The following is a 13,529-nucleotide window of genomic DNA, read 5'->3' as shown; positions in this document are numbered from 1 at the left end:
TAATGAACTATAGTTTTGTCAAGTCAGATAATGATGTCATGGCTTAGAAGCTTCTGATAGGCTAATTGACATCATTTGAGTCAATTGGAGGTATGTATACCTGTGGATGTATTTCAAGGCCTACCTTCCAACTCAGTCCCTCTTTGCTTGACATCATGGGAAAATCAAAAGAAATCAGCCAAGACCTCAGCTAAAAAATGGTAGACTTCCACAAGTCTGGTTCATCCTTGGGACCAAAATAGTACTCGAGTGTAAACAACATGGGACCAAGCAGCCGTCATACCGCTCAGGAAGGAGACGTGTTCTGTCCAATAGAGATGGACAGATGGTCAATAGACGTACTTTGGTGTGAAAAGTGCAAATCCATCCCAGAACAACACCAAAGGTCCTTGTGAAGATGCTGGAGGAAACAGGTACAAAAGTGTCTATATCCATAGTAAAACGAGTCCTATATCGACATAACCTGAAAGGCCGTTCAGCAAGGAAGAAGCCACTGCTCCAAAACCGCCATAAAAAAGACAGATTACGGTTTGCAACTGCACACGGGGACAAAGATCGTACATTTTGGAGAAATGTCCTCTGGTATGATGAAACGAAAATAGAACTGTTTGGCCATAATGACCATCGTTATGTTTGGAGTAAAAAGGGGGAGGTTTGCAAGCCGAAGAACACCATCCCAACCGTGAAGCACGGGGGTGGCAGCATCATGTTATGGGGGTGCTTTGCTGCAGGAGGGACTGGTGCTCTTCACAAAATAGATGGCTTCATGAGGGAGGAAAATGATGTGGATATATTGAAGCAACATCTCAAGACATCAGTGAGGAAGTTAAAGCTTGGTCTCAAATGTGTCTTCCAAATGACAATGACCCCAAGCATACTTTCAAAGTTGTGGTAAAATGGCTTAAGGACAACAAAGTCAAGGTATTGGAGTTGCCATCACAAAGCCCTGACCTCAATCATATAGAAATATTTGTGGGCAGAACTGAAAAAGCGTGTGTGAGCAAGAAGGCCTACAAATCTGACTCAGTTACACCAGCTCTGTCAGGAGGAATAGGCCAAAATGCACCCAACTTACTGTGGGATGCTTGTGGAAGGCTACCCAAAACGTTTGACCCAAGTTAAACAATTTCAAGGCAATGCTACCAAATACTAATTGAGTGCATGTAAACTTCTGACCCACTGGGAATGTGATGAAAGAAATAAAAGCTGAAATAAATAATTCTCTCTACAATTATTCTGATATTTCACATTCTTAAAATAAAGTGGTGATCCTAACTGACCGATTACAGGTAATTTTTATGAGGATTAAATGTCAGGAATTGTGAAAAACTGAGTTTAAATGTATTGTCTAAGGTGTATGTAAACTTCCGACTTCAACTGTACATAATACAGTACATTAAATGTAGGGTGTCAAATCTTTTGAACCTTCACTAACTGATCTGTGGTGGTTGGTTAGTCAAGTTGATTAATGTATAACAGCCATCAACAACATTAATAAAGGCAAGAACCCCACACCTCTCCCCTGCTATCCATGAGCCTGTGTTTATGACTGTAATAGCTGACACAGTCAACACACCATGATACCAGGGAAAATGATAACATCCAAATGTTTCTTAGGTTCATAACATGTATACTGTCATACTGTCACACCCACAACTGTCTTTCTCCATCTTTACAGTTCTCTGAACTAGAGGTCGACCGATTATGATTTTTGAACACCGTTACCGATACCGATTATTGGAGGACCAAAAAAAAAGATACTGATTAATCGGCCAATTTTTAAAATGTATTTGTAATAATGACAATTACAACAATACTGAATGAACACTTATTTTAACTTAATCTAATACATGAATAAAATCAATTTAGCCTCAAATAAATAATGAACCATGTTCAATTTGTTTTAAATAATGCAAAAACAAAGTGTTGGAGAAGAAAGTAAAAGAGCAATATGTGCCATGTAAGAAAGCTAACGTTTAAGTTCCTTGCTCAGAACATGAGAACATATGAAAGATGGTGGGCCCTTTTAACATGAGTCTTCAATATTCCCAGGTAAGAAGTTTTAGGTTGTAGTTATTATAGGAATTATAGGACTATTTCTCTCTATTCCATTTGTATTTCATTAACTTTTGACTATTGGATGTTCTTATAGGCACTTTAGTATTGCCAGTGTAACAGTATAGCTTCCGTTCCTTCTCCTCGCGACAACAGCCACCCTCGAAGCAGTTACCCATGCAGAGCAAGGGAAACAACCACTCCAAGTCTCAGAGCAAGTGACGTTTGAACCGCTATTAGCGCGTACCCCGCTAACTAGCTAGCCATTTCACATTGTTTACACCAGCCTCATCTCGGGAGTTGATAGGCTTGAAGTCATAAACAGTGCAATGTTTGACGCACAACGAAGAACTGCTGGCAAAACGCATGAAAGTGCTGTTTGAATGAATGCTTACGAGCCTGCTGCTACCTACCACTGCTCAGTCAGACTGCTCTATCAAATCATAGACTTAGTTATAACATAATAACACACAGAAATACGAGCCTTAGGTCATTAATATGGTCGAATCCGGAAACACCGTTACGTATTTTATCTAATGGGTGGCATCCATTAGTCTAAATATTCCTGTTACATTGCACAACCTTCAATGTTATGTCATAATTACGTAAAATTCTGGCAAATTAAGCGGCCCAAACTGTTGCATATACACTGACTCTGCGTGCAATGAATGCAAGAGATGTGACACAATTTCCCCTGGTTAATATTGCCTGCTAACCTGGATTTCTTTTAGCTAAATATGCAGGTTTAAAAATATTTACTTCTGTGTATTGATTTTAAGAAAGGCATTGATGTTCATGGTTAGGTTCACATTGGAGCAACAATATGCACCGCATCGATTATATGCAACGCAGGACACGCTAGATAAACTAGTAATATCATCAACCATGTGTAGTTAACTAGTGATTATGATTGATTGATTGTTTTTTATAAGATAAGTTTAATGCTAGCTAGCAACTTACCTTGGCTTACTGCATTCGCGTAACAGGCAGTCTCCTCGTGGAGTGCAATGAGAGGCTGGTGGTTAGAGCGTTGGACTAGTTAACTATAAGGTTGCAAGATTGAATCCCCCAAGCTGACAAGGCGAAAATCTGTCGTTCTGCCCCTGAACGAGGCAGTTAACCCACTGTTCCTAGGCCGTCATTGAAAATAAGAATGTGTTCTTAACTGACTTGCCTAGTTAAATAAAGATTAAATAAAGGTGTAAAAAATAACATATAAAACGTTTTTTTTAACGGCCAAATCGGTGTCCAAAAATACTGATTTCCGATTGTTATGAAAACTTGAAATCGGCCCTAATTGATTGGCCATTCCGATTAATCGGTCGACCTCTACTCCCACCTGGAAGTGGACACATCATTCTACATTGTTGTGACTACTGCCTCCATCTCACCATTCCTGCTGCAAGGTGAAAAGAGTAATAATACCATTGTCACTAATCAAACATATTTTATTTAAGAATGTCGACAGTTACATCCATAAGTTAGTAACATCATTATCAAGAATTTTACACTCTGAAAATCCTTCACTGAAACTTATCACCATACATGTTTTATCTTCAAACTTGAACAAACACAAATGTCATTTTTATTCCTCTTCTCTTCACTAATCTAATTGCCCTTATGTACAACAAACATTATTACATTACATTCATACACCAAAAAAAATCGGACATTATAATTTTGCATTACAAAAGTAAAACATTGTAGAGTTTAAATCTAGCCTAATAACTTGACATCAGATTTTTCATTCATGAGCATAAAGCTATCTATCATTCAAGACAAAACACTGTCCATGATCTAAGATAATGTTATTGATATACGGTCATATATTATGAGGTACTAGGGTTATTTACAGTAAACTTCCATCCCTCTCCTGTTGCAACATCATGGCTGGTCCTCTTCATCCAGAACCACAGTGACCTAAGAAAACAAACACAACAGTATAAAGACTCTCACTGGAAATAGTTCATGAACACCTTACAGTACTTGATTTCCATACTGTCAATGGGATGCAAAACCTAACAACACACTGAACAAGGGACTCTGAACAACAGACTAAACATGAGGGTTTTTTTCAAAGCTGACACAAAAAAAGTGTTTACCTTCTTCAGGGCTTCCAAGTTCAACTATTTTGCGAAAAACATCTCTGTTAGGCAGTTCTCTCCATCGCAAGTCTTGGATGAAGTTCCCATTCTTAGCAATCTCCTTTCTGATCTATAAGGTATGATCACACTAGATAATGTCAGTAGCCCTCATTTGAATACAGCATCCTAAATGTAATACTATGTGATGTTTGTATTCCTGATCATGAGAAGAGTGAAATGAGTGAGGATGACATTGATTTCTGATGTGGGAGATGTAGGACTACTGTACCTGCTCCAACATCTGTTCCTTTTCCACTGGGTCATCGAGGTCACCTCCTGTATTAGATTTCAGAGACATCCTTACAATGGTCTGCTTGATTCTCCTTTCTAGAGGGACATAGAAATGGTAAGATTCACTCAAATGAGGTTCACCTTATTTACAATAAATAATACATTTTTCTTCCAATGTCCTTTTAAAGGCTCTACATTTCTTTGGAACTGTGTAGTAGCAACCCTCTGTGTTCTATGTTTACCAGTATGGAAAAATGATCTCATAATAGAAACCACATGAGCACATATATATCTGAAAGGTGGGGAGAGAGAGGTGGATGGAGTAGGCTACATGTAGCATCTCTGTGTCTGACATGTGACAGTGTTTGCTGCAGTGGGACCCTATTGGGGCTAAAATGCCATCCCTGTCCCTGTCTTACGACCCATAGTAACCCCAATAAGATGGCAGTCTTGTGGCCTGGCTGGTCTAGTGGAAATGCCACAGCCTCTGGCACATGTGTCTATGGTGTCAGAATAGGTTTGAATCCAGCCTAGTGCCCTTTGACACAACCTCTGTCTATCTTTTCCTCTCTCTATGTGTTCAATAAAAGATGTCAGTCTTACTTCCAGTGCAAAGGAACGGTCTCTTCAGAGAGCAGTCTGTCTTCTCCAGGGTGACGTTTTCAGTCTGCCAATGGTCCTTATGGGTCAGGGAGCAGCAGTTACTAGCACCCAGTTGAGGCTCAGACACACAGTATGGAAAGGGGTCCCCATTGGACCAGTAGAGTCTTCCAGTAGAGTCCAATCCACATTTCAAACTGCCGTGTCTCTGTTATGCTTTGGAATGCTGTGTAATCTTCTTGGGTGAGGATGCTCGCTAAATCATCTCCATTGGCTCGGCAAGCCGTCTGTGCCTCCTCCCACGTCAATGAACCTTGACCCATGTAGTATTTCAGCTCTGAGTTTAATTGTGTGCCTAAGGACAGAAAATACACAATTGTCCTTAAAGTGTCCTGAAAGACATGGACATTGATGTTAAATAAATGTACCTAGACGGTTGTCAAAGGATACTGTAACTCATAAAGGTGATACGATTTTAAATGTACTATGTACTGTACCAAGGTGTTAAGAATGACTAACCCCCTTCAAGTAAAGTGTTAACGTTACTTTGGAGTAGTAGTTTACAAATATCAGACAAGGGAGAGAAGGGATGCAAAATCAACTTACTTTTCTGGCACACAAAGTGACATGAAATTGTGCAATATCTCAAAATCCAAACTTTTGCTGTATGTCCATGAACAACACACTTTGCATGTGGCGTATTCCAATAGGCCAGTTGGGGCCAAAAGGCACGGTATTGGGAGTGGACCCAGACTGCGTCAGTGAGGCTCTGTGCTGACACTGCTCTCAGAACTACTATCTGGTCCTCAGCATTGAAGATGGTGGCCAGTTTATCATAGTACTCCCTGCAGAACTTCTGGGCTTCAGCCATGCTCCTCTCCTCACTAACCAGAGTAAACACAGGTAGCTCTACTGGTGGGCCTGTGTGGACAGACAAAGCACAGAGGTTATTCCTCCATAAACTAGAGTAAAGAAATGTCAGGATTTGGGGCATTTTCACTAAATTGAATCCATAGAATGATCCTTTTGGAGGAAGGATTGTTGTCATAAAATGAGTGAACAAAACATGCTCTTTCCATGACGTAGACTGACCAGGTGAATCCAGGTGAACGCTATGATCTCTTATTGATGTCACATGTTTAATGCACTTCAATCAGTGTAGATGAAAGGGAAGAGACGGGTTAAAGAATCATTTTTAAGCCTTGAGACAATTGAGACATGGATTGTGTATGTGTGCCATTCAGAGGCTGATTGGGCAAGACTATAGATGAAACTGCCTTTGAACAGGGTATGGTAGTTGGTGCCAGGAGCACCAGTTTGAGTGTCAAGAACTGTAATGCTGCTGGGTTTTTCACGGGGAAGAGCTTCCAGTGTATATAAATAATGGTCAACAACCCAAAGGACATCCAGCCAACATGACACAACAGTGGGAAGCATCGGAGTCAACGTTTGAGACGAACTGAGGCTTTTCTGTGGGCAGAAAGGAGGTGCAACTCAATATTAGGAAGGTGTTCCTAATGTTTTGTACACCCAGTGTATATTCAACATTTGTATCTTAAAGTAGAATTGAGAAATAATTGACTCAAGTTGGAATATTTGTGACATTTTGGCCTTACCCAGGCCTCCTTTGAGACTCCATAGTGTGTCATCTGTAGGCGCAACGAAGCAAAAGTTGGTGTCATATGAAGCTTTCAGTATACTTTAGTCAGCATGCATGGTCGAAATGAAATGCTGTTCTTTAGATCTGGAATTGGACAGGGTATAAAATTCTTACCCAAAAACAGTACAAACACTGTTGGGAGCCACATAGCCACTGAAAAGATGTAAAAGGGTAAAGAAGGTGTTTGTCTGTTTTAGAAAACCTTTTATGGAGATGTATAGGAAACAAGATGATATTAGGATTTTCTGACAGAGAAAATAGATATTGAATGCAAACTGTTATGGAAAAGAAGTCTCTCGTGACAGCCTTAACATTGAGTAGCTGATTTGGTTCTGGGTGCCGAGATTAATGTAAAAGCTATGTAAAATAGCCAGTGGATTTATCTAAGCAAATAGAATATGATAGTGACTGAAGTGGCTGACTTCAACCTTTCTCTTCTCCCAAAAATGTGAACATTTTGTCGTTTTGTGATGCTTATAAATATTCATATTTTTACATAAAACAGGGGTTTGGATGATTTACCGCTTGCTCTGTAATTTGAGTAGTATTTTGATTTCAATAACACATTTCTTGAATACATTTATGAATACTGAAAAACGTAAAAATGAATACAGAAAATATACCATTTCTCATTTGGCAAATGTTTCTTTATATTGTTGAAGATTAAATACTCAACATCCATATCAAAGTCCCAGAGTAGGACCTCTGCTACTATTAGCATTATGGGATTGATGGAGGGGTCAGATATTGACAGATGTGCCATTTTTAGTTTTTTCAATATTCATGTTTATGTTTTTTTTTATTTCATAAATGTATGTTAGAAATGTGTTATTGAAACACAAATACTACTCACATTACAGATCAAGCTCCTTCAGACACAAACTTTTACTTTGTAGCACCTACAGATTATGGAGTCTTAAAGGAAGACCAAAATGTCATAAATAATCGAAATTCAGTTAATTATTTCTCAGTTATGCTTTAGGTATAAATGTCAAATATAGGTCAAGAATCCTTCCTCCGAGGGATTAAATTGAGTATTTTTTTTTCTAGTTTCATGAAGAATGACCCACAGACAGATATCAATGATTAATAGAAAACTACATTGGATTTATAAAGGAACTGAACTATTTTAAGCAAAATAAACCTATTTTCATTCTAATGTTGTTGCGCTAGATCACTCAGTCATCTCAATTTAGAGCTTATTTACAACTCCTTGACACTGAATGCGGAAAACATGTTTAACAGCTGTAAGTACTATTCATACAGCAGGTTAAATTGGTCCATACCTTTACTGCAGACCTTCCTACTGTAACCGGATACGACTCCTGGATAGTTTATCATAGTTGGTTGACCAAATGAATACTTTTGATGGCAGTGGAATCTGTTTTGAAAGTAAAAGACAATACCGATATACTTCCTATGTCATTTCTGTTTTTCATTTACATTTTTTTGTTATCAATGTAATTGTTAACAAATACTGCGTATCATTTTGATCTCATGGATAGTCAGTCCCGAATCCATAGCTTTACTTTTGAGAGAGGTGACCTTTCTCCAACCCCATCCTTCAACTATTTACCAAAAGAAGTAGTGTGACCACCACCCAAACGGACAACCCAAATACTCAAATAGATTATACTCTTGAACCACGTAGCTGAAGTAGGAACACCCAGGGGTCTGAGTGCAGGCAAGCTGGCAATGATGTAGGTCCCGTTCATATACCATCAGAATGTTGTTCCAGTAAAATAGTAGGTCAATCGTGAATCCCTCTGAGCAGTGAGCTGTTGAATAGGGGCAAATGTGGTTTTCATTTGGATAACAAAAAAAATATTAAAAAGATAAACTACCACAAAGTGACATGAATGGCCTTGTCCATATTCTATATTACAATCTTAGATTATTTACAATAAATCATGAAGGATACGTCGTATACAGCATATAAGCATATACACTCACATGGTTCACCTGCTCGGGTGTCACTGAAGGACTCATTCAAGGACTGCTGGGTAGAGAAGAGGTCAGGGGCTGCACCTGGGCAAAGAAAACAGTCTAAACATTCCCATACCGTACATTTCACAAGAAAGACCCCAAAAGTAATGTGTATGTTGAATCTGTAAAACATGTATAATTTGTAAATGCATTGCCTTCAGAAAGATTTCGAAAGCCTTTACTTTTTCCACATTTTGTTGTGTTACAGCCAGAATAAATATACATTGAGATGTGTAACTGGCCTACACACAATACCCCACAATGTCAAAGTGGAATTATGTTTTTTGAAATGTTTAGAAATGAATAAGAAATGAAAAGCTGAAATGTCAATAAGTATTCAACCCCTTTCTTATGGCAAGCCTAAAGTTCAGGAGTAAACATCTGCTTAACAAGTTGCATGGACTCGCTTTGTGTGCAATAATAGTGTCACGTCCTGACCTTAGTTCCTTTTTTATGTCTCTATTTTAGTTTGGTCAGGGCGTGAGTTGGGGTGGGCATTCTATGTTTTGTGTTCTATGTTTTCTATTTCTATGTGTTTGGCCTAGTATGGTTCCCAATCAGAGGCAGCTGGCAATCGTTGTCTCTGATTGAGAACCATACTTAGGCAGCCTGTTTTCCCACTATGGGTTGTGGGTGGTTATTTTCTGTTTAGTGTTTTTGTTGCACCTTACAGAACTGTTCGTTTGTCGGTTTGTTGTTTTTGTTCCGTATTCATCTTTATTAAAATTATTATGAATACGTACCACGCTGCACTTTGGTCCTCTTCCCCTTTTCCCGACAACAATCGTTACAAATAGTGTTTAACATTTTTATGACTACCTCATCTCTGTACCCCACACATACATACATACATGTAAGGTCCCTCAGTCGAGCAGTGAATTTCAATCACAGATTCAACCACAAAGACCAGAGAGGTTCTCCAATACATCGCAATTAAGTGCACCTATTGGTAGATTTATTTTAAATGACACTGAATGTCCCTTTGAGCATGATGAAGTTACACTTTACACTTTCGATGGTGTATCAAGACACCCAGTCACTACAAAGATACAGGCCCCCTTCCTAACTCAGTTGCCGGAGAGGAAGGAAACCGCTCAGGGACTCCACCATGAGGCCAATTGTGACTTTAAGACAGTTACAGAGTTCAATTGCTGTGATAGGAGAAAACTGAGGATGGATCAACAACATTGTAGTTACTTCACAAAACTAACCTAATTGAAATAGTGAAATTAAGGAAGCCTGTACAGAATAATATTAAATATTACAAAACATGCATCCTGTTTGCGACAAGGCACTTATGTAATACCGCAAGAAATTTGACAAGCAATTAACTTTTGGTCCTGAATACAAAGTTTTATGTTTGAGGCAAATCCAATACAACACATTACTGAGTAGCACTATGCATATTTACAGGCATAGTGGTGGCTGCATCCTGTTATGGGTATGCTTGTAATCATTAAAGACTGGGGAGTTTTTAAGAATCAAAAATAAACTGAATAGAGCTAATTACAGGCAAAATCATAGAGAAAAACATGGTTCAGTCTGCTTTCCACAAGACACTGGGAGAAGAATTCACCTTTCAGCTGGACAATAGCCTAAGTTAGAGTTTTGACTTAAATCTGCTTGAAAATATTTTGCAAACGTGAAAATGGTTGTTCTAGCAATGATCAACAACCAATGTGACAGAGCTTGGAGAATTTTGAAAAGAATAATGGGCAAATGTTGCACAATCCAGGTGTGGAAATCTCTTAGAGACTTACCCAGAAAGAAAGTATTGACTCAGGTGTCTGAAATTGTATGTAAATTCTATATTTCAGTGTTTTATTTTAAATATATTTGCTACAATTTCTAAAAATATGTTTCACTTTGTCATTATGGAGTATTGTGTGTAGATGGGTGAGAACATTTTTATATTGAATCATTTTTGAATTCAGGCTTTAACACAACAAAATAAGGAATAAGTCAAGGGGTTTGAATACTTTCTGAAGGTTCTGTAGATAGTGAGATATAAAAACATGGATGTGTCACAGTAGAGCAAGGTAACTATATCAGTATACTTTGGTCAGTATGCAGGGTTGAAATGAAATGCTTTTCTTTAGATCTGGAATGGGACAGGGAATTAAATTCTTACCCAAAAACAGTACAAACACTGTTGGGAGCCACATAGCCACTGAAAAGATGTAAAAGGGTAAAGAAGGTGCTGTCTGATTTAGATTTTTTTAATAAAGATGTGTAAGAAACATGATGATATTAGGATTTTCTGATAGAGAAAAGAGATATTGCAAACTCTTATGTAAAATAAGTCTCTCATGACAGCCTTAACATTGAGTAGCTGAATTGGTTCTGGGTGTCGAGATTAATGTAAAAGCTATGTAAAATAGCCAGTTGAATTAACTAGGCAAATAGAGTATGATAGTGACTGAAGTGGCCTCTTCCCCCTTCTCTGCTACAAAAAAATGTGAACACTGTAGTTTGGTGATGCAAATCCATTTTCATATTATTACATAAAATAGGGGTTTTGATGATTTTTGGTGATTTCAGGACTAACTTTATATTTTCCTGTCACCTTTAACAGGAAAACGTATTCTGTATTGAGACATCAATCTAGTAATGTCAAAATTTGACAAAGTGGTGCATTATCTGGTGTGTCAGTGTATTGGGTTTATCTGCAGATCGTGTGAGCCAAAAGTTATTTAGGACTAAGGGCTGATCGATTAGAAACAAACAGTACTTTATCTCATTGATGAAGTGATTAGTGATATGATAAATGATTGATGGTATGCTGTTGCAGTATTATATGTCAATACATAATCACTTTACATATGCAGAAACAAAACACATTTTCTGTATTATTTTGTTCTTGATAAATATCCCATTATGAGAGCCACTGTGATCCAAACTGGACTTATTTGCTGAGTAATAACTTTCAAAATATCAGTCATGATGTAAGATGTTATACAGTAATAAAGTGCTTGTAATATCTCATCAGTAAAAGTCAAATGAAACGTACCTCTTTGAATCCTTCTCTCTCTCCAAGGCTTGTTTGGCTTTGATGAGCAGACAGGAGGAGAAGTACTGTAGCTGGAGTGTTCAGAAAGAGGATCTGATCTCCTCCTTTGAACACACCCTTGTGTCAGTCAACCTCATCAAGCCTCCTCCTTGTTATCTTGCTGAAAAATCCTTCTAGAAAGAGTGGACCCACCAAGACTGTGTTTATGTCCCTATATGGTAAGTCAAACAACCTGAATGGGAGAGTCCACGTATGTACATTGAGTAAATTATATTTAATAAATATGTTGTAGCATAGTATGTAATAATATTTTGATATAGTGTTACTATCACTTTTTTAAAAATCTGATCTGGTAGCAGCCAACACATTTGAAAAATTCCAACATTTCGTAAATACTTCCCATAAAGATAACAATTTTAAGTTTACATCATCAAATTACAACTTGATATTCTTTGGTTGGCATACGACCAAGACTAGAGTTCAAATCAACATGGTGATATCCAATGAGTGTACGAAATATTAGGAACACCTGCTCCTTCCATGACACAGACTGACCAGGTGAATCCAGGTGAACAATATTATCCCTTATTGATGTCACTTGTTAAATCCACTCCTATCAGTGTAGATGAAGGGAAGGAGACAGATTAAGGAAGCGTCTTTAAGTCTTGAGTCAATTGAGACACAGATCGTATGTGTGCCATTCGAAGGGGGAATGGGCAAGACAAAATACTTCATTGTCTTTGAACGAGGTATGGTAGTAGGTGTCAGGCACACCGGTTTGAGTGTGTCGAGAACTGCAACTCAATATTAGGAAAGTGTTCCTAATGTTTTTTCAACTCAGTTTAGACAACCTGATAAGTCCTGCTCGTCATTTGATTTGTAAATCAAGGCTTTGCACTCAGGGTAATGATGAGTAAATTGTGTCAGTTCTCCACCTGTAATGGTATTAACCCTAAATCTGTCTTTCAAGTAGAGTTATAGTATTTGTGGGCACTCTTGGCTAGGTTAGGTTTCCTTTGGTGACTGTGTTAAATAACTTATCAAGCATGCATGGTCATTGTCATTTGCCTTTTAAGGCCATGGACACACATATTAAACAATATGATAACCACATATTACATTACAATCATAATTCACACCTCAGTGTTCAGAGCATCTAGGTGAGGGGAAGTATAAGGGCCCCAGCCAGACCAATCAATCAATAAGATTTTTGGGGATCTGAAAATTATTTACCAGTATTTTAAATCTCCACTAGAGGGAGTTCAAGACCAGAGGACAGTTGATCAAGATGTTTCAAAATTAGACAGCAGTAGCCTGTACATGCTACAATAAGAGCATACTGCATAGCATACTGCAGTATAATTACAGCTAACCCCTGTGTATGCCTTCTGGCTAGAAGCCTGCTGTTTGAATATATGAGTATCATAGACCTTCCAGTGGTCGTAAGTAAAGTCCTGTTTTCTATGTGTACCTGCAGAGCTATGGCAGCCTAAACCCCAATTGTGTTAATAATGTAATTCTGGATGTATAAAAGCCCATAGTTCCTGGGGGCTTATTTAGTTGGAGTTTAGTGTTACAAGTAATTAGGATGTGGTTTTACTTCCCTGTCTTTTTGTCGAGTTGGATAAACTCTAAATAACTACATGATTAAAAAACTGTAGGATGTCAAATCTTTTGAACGTTCACTCTCTGATTCGTGGTGTTTGGTTAATCAAGTTGTTTAATGTATAACAGCCATCAACTACATTAATAAGGGCAAGAACCCCACACCCCTCCCCTGCTATCCATGACCATGTGTTTATGACTGTTATAGCTGACACAGTCAACACACCATGACACCAGG

This window comes from Oncorhynchus tshawytscha, linkage group LG33, assembly GCF_018296145.1.
Source record: "Oncorhynchus tshawytscha isolate Ot180627B linkage group LG33, Otsh_v2.0, whole genome shotgun sequence".
Taxonomy (NCBI): domain Eukaryota; kingdom Metazoa; phylum Chordata; class Actinopteri; order Salmoniformes; family Salmonidae; genus Oncorhynchus; species Oncorhynchus tshawytscha.
This window is presented reverse-complemented; position numbering follows the sequence as displayed.